This window comes from Echinops telfairi, unplaced genomic scaffold (assembly GCF_000313985.2).
Source record: "Echinops telfairi isolate 266 unplaced genomic scaffold, ASM31398v2 ScPeMD7_3533;HRSCAF=4204_0, whole genome shotgun sequence".
NCBI lineage: Eukaryota > Metazoa > Chordata > Mammalia > Afrosoricida > Tenrecidae > Echinops > Echinops telfairi.
This window is the reverse complement of record NW_022107431.1, coordinates 20,260,167-20,264,772: the sequence shown is the minus strand read 5'-3', so window position 1 is coordinate 20,264,772 and position 4,606 is coordinate 20,260,167.

The window sequence follows — 4,606 nt, the reverse complement described above, 5'->3', positions numbered from 1 at the left end:
GATCCCTTTCGCATCAGAATGCTGGACTTGGGTGGGCGTATCATTCTGTCTGTATTCTTCTCTTACAAACTCAGCGTTTTATACACAGAGGTCAGCCAGCTGGCATTGACTGCTCGCATGTGCTCTATTGTGATTGTCGCTTTGCTTTACCATCTGCTTCGCTGGACTTCAAGTCCTAGAAGATGAGCACTGTGATTTTCATCTCTGTAACCCGTAGGCCTCACCCACAACTGAGCACCTAGGAATTGCTTCGTAGATGCTTGTGAAAGGAATGGATGCATGAGAACTTGGCTTGCCCAGCTCGACTTGTTAGAATCCATATCGCTACTTGGGTTTGTCTGTTTTCTGTTTGAGATGAACTTGTTTGTCGCTACAGAGTCCAAGTCCTTTCGGTTATACTTTTCCTCCTTTTAGGTTCCAAGGATAAGAAATCTGGAAGGGTTTTTTGATTTTTGAAGAAATGTTATATATATATATATATATATCCAACCCATCTCAAGAAATGAAATCAACAATAATATCCTGTTAAACCCTCTGTCTCTCACCCCACATCCTTCCTCCCTCCTTCCTCAATAACCAACCCTCCCCTCTACCAATACCGCTGCTTAAAGTGCTAGATCAAGCTCTAGGGGAACTTTTTAGCTAACAAATCCTAATAAAGCCTTGATTTCTCATAGAGTTGACATAATTACCAATACGAATAGCTTTGCCAGTATTGAACATTGGAGAACAGTGCCCATGCAAAACAATTCCTTTTCTCATTTCATCCTCACCATTAACCCATCAGTAGCTGTTACTATTACTTGCGCCCTTGGACAGATATGGGAACCGAGGCTCACAGAGGTGAGATGACTTTCCCAAAGTCATAAGGTTAATAGTGGTGGAGTCATCCTGAAATCTTCCTGCCTCCCAGACATGCTATAAACAATTACCCATAGGCTCACATCCTTTACAAGGACTCCTTGGCCTTTTACTTTTCAATGGGCCTTCGCCACTGGTCAATGGAAAGAACAAGAACTGTGGTTGGAGTGCTGATGGGAGCAAAGCTCTGCTTGGGTTCAAAAGTGCACATAGCTTCCTCAGAAACCCAAGCTGCCATGTCCCATAAGTCCCTGACTCCATAGGCACAGTTATAGGCACAGTTATGGCCCAACCAATGTATTCCTCTAAGGAGGGGACCATAAAGATAAGGCGCCCATAAAAAGCACTGGTGTACTTATCCCCTTGGGCCATAATTTCAGCCTGCATTCCACCCAAACAAAATGTTTCTTCAAATTTGTTAAATTTTTTTAATCATCTATAGACCCAATTGCCCTCCCCAATTTTCATTTTACCCTCTTTTATTCTCCTTATAGATCCCTGGTGGCATAGTGGTTAAATCACTCAATTACTAGCCAAAAGGTCAGTGGTTCAAACCCACCAGGCACACCATAGAAGAAAGGGTGGCTGCCTGCTTCTGTAAAGACTGACAGCCCTAGAAACCCTGTGGGGCAGTTCTACTCTGCCTGAGAGGTCACTAGGCGACAGATGGACTTGGGGTGTGGGTTATTCCCCTTCTACGTTGCTGTAGCACTTCCCTGAGTTCTACAGGAAAGGTGAGCTCAGAAGAAGTTGAATGTTTATCAAAGTGGAACATTCTAGCCTTTCAGCTTGAGGTGTTTCCAAAAGGCACACATTCAATTTCCAGAAAGTTGCTATGAGAGGTTGAACAGCTTTTCCATTGACCTCTGTCAACAAGATTAAATGTCCGCTCATTTCATGGTTAGCAGGCCTTAATGCATTCTTCCTGTTTCACGGGGACCCTTTCTAGGGTCTCCGAGTCTAAATGTAAATCTGTGTGGAAGCAGATAGCCTCATCTTTCTCCTGCTGGGTAGCTCCCGGGGTTGAACCGCAGACCCTCTGGTTAGCAGCCCAATGCTACTCCCACCAAGGACTCTTTTATGGCTGGACGGCACTCAGACATTGTCTTGGAGGGGGACAGGTGTCCATGCCCCAAGTGAGCGAAGGCAACACCTGTGCCAGGAGAGTCTCGCGTCAGTCAAGACCAAGGCATGTGAGACAGACCCAATGTTGAATCCACAGCGGCCAGGGCATTCAGCATGTCTAGAACCAAAACCAAAATTCTAAGACATGAATTGCCTGTAGTGTAAACTGTAGTTGCCTGTAGTGTAAACTGTAGTTGCCTGTAGTGTAAACTGTAGTTGCCTGTAGTGTAAACTGTAGTTGCCTGTAGTGTAAACTGCCCTCAAACTTCAAATGAGCTGTATAGGCAGAGATAAAAGTCCAAGCAGGTACTTCAATTCTTCCCTCAAAGCAAAGGCAAGCTATTCTCCACTCCTAACCTGTTCACCAATGCCCTTGGGTAGGTGACATGTTCCTATGGGTGACCCCAAAATAATGGTCGCCCTTCTCCCATCGATGTAAAGCCCAGCACAGACCAGACGTAACACAAGTCTATTCATTGCATCAATGAGTAGTGATAATGCTAATGAAGGGGTAGAAATGCCTAGGACTGGCTGGCAGAAGAGGACGTTGGAGCCCACAGGAGCAAGTGCCCCTAACTCCATCGGCCGAAGGAAACATTATTGGGGGTCACTGGGGCTCCTAAAAATCACAGGACTTTTTGGTCATTTTTGGAACAAGTTGCTGTGAAGTAGACCCTGACTTAGGATAGCCCCATGTGTATCAGAATTGACCTGTCTTCCACAGGGATTTCAAAGATGTCTTTTACAAGTAGATCGCCAGGTCTTTCTTCCAAGGCACTGCTAAGTCGACTTGAACTTCCAACCTCATGGTGAGTAGCTGAGCAGGTTAACCATGTTTACTATTCAGGGACTCCTTCATCATCTTACCACTCTTAAAAAAAAATCATTCTCCCCTTGATTTTGTTAATTCTGAGAAAAACAGAATACTTTCACCAGCATTTTTCTTTAACATAAGCTAAAATATACTAAGCCCATATTTGAAATACAGTGGGGAGGCTTCAAAAGTTTGGGGGGAAATGGAATGAAAAGACTGTGAGACTCTTCCACCAATTTTTTGAAGCCCCTTCATCTGTAATAATTTTAAAATAAATAAGCCGAGATCAGAGAATGCTGTTTCCACCCTGTCCCTCTCCATTTTCATGATATGTTGAACATGTTTAATTGTTTCATTATTTGATGGAGAGGGTTTCTAGTTTACATCTAAAAATATTTTTTAAACATCATGTCAATGATAGCATCAAGTATCTTGTAGCTGCCCCATCCCCCTAAGCCCCCAAAAAATCTTAGGATGAAATGTATCCATTTGATATCTGGATACAATCACATTCATCACCGTTTGCTATGTACCTAGTTTGCAATCAGCATCAGGATTTTTTAAAAAGGTGAATGAACTGTTCAAATTTCCCATCACTGAGGAAATTGTCAGGAAAATGTCTCTGTGGTGTTTGACAAAAGAAAAAGAAAAAACCACACACTTCACTACTGTGGAGGCAATGCCATCGTGACCCTGTAGGACAGGGTAGGGCTGTCCCTGTGAGTTCCCGAGACTTTAACTGTTTACAGGAGTAGAAATCCCCATCTTTCTTCTAAGAAGCAGTTGGTGGTTTTGAAATGCTGACTTTGCAGTTGGCAGCCCAATGTGTAACCACTACCTAGCTGGCCTCCAAAGAAAGGCCCAGGTAAATCCCACGGTAGAAAGCCAACCCTCCCCATGTATACTTCTCACTGAGCCACCCGGGACTTCCCGGGTCGAAACACATCAGTCTGACACTGACTTTCTAGTCTCATCTCTGGCCCCCTTTGTCCTTGCCTTCCTCCTACTTATAAAACATGCGCCTGTCTGCCTCGGAAAAGGGGGAAACGACCAGGATGTTTCAAGGAACGAGTGGAAGTGGGAAAGGGGTGTTGCGTATATTCTGAGTGGAAGCAGAACGCATCGTGAAGCTGAACCCGGGAGCAGAGAGGAGGCTGGACGCCTCACACAGCCTTTGCAAAGCATTTCCAGATACAGGTGGCGAGAGCAAATTGCCTGTCAAGAAGCTCTGCGTACAAGGCCAGCCATGTAGAACAACCACCCAACCGCGAGGCCACCTCCACGGGTCCTCATCTTGGGGGGCTCCGAGCCGTGCTGTAGGAATGACAGTCAGGAGCTCGGCAGCAGCAAGCATATCCCTGGGGGGTGGCAGACAGCAGGGCAGTTGTCCCCAGCCCTCCCTTCATGCTGCCAGCGCTTACCCATCAATCAAACACAGAATGGGAAAGGGATGGGGCTTGGGGAGGGGGGTTACTGAAGTCAGGGGGACTAGCGGGCGAGGCAGTCAAAGGAAATGGGGAAGAGGAACATCCATTATCTTACTGTCATCTTGGGTTAACACTCAGGAGTGCAAACACGCACCAGAAACAGAAGGACGGAAGAAAGCTCTGAATGTCAGTACGTCTGCCTGGATGCTGTCAGTACGTCTGCCTGGATGGTGTCAGTACGTCTGCCTGGATGGTGTCAGTACGTCTGCCTGGATGGTGTCAGTACGTCTGCCCTGATGGTGCTTCCTCGTCTTCCTCCATGTGGTTCTCTCAGATGCCTGCACACTCGCTCTCTCACACCCTCCCCCTCCCACACCAG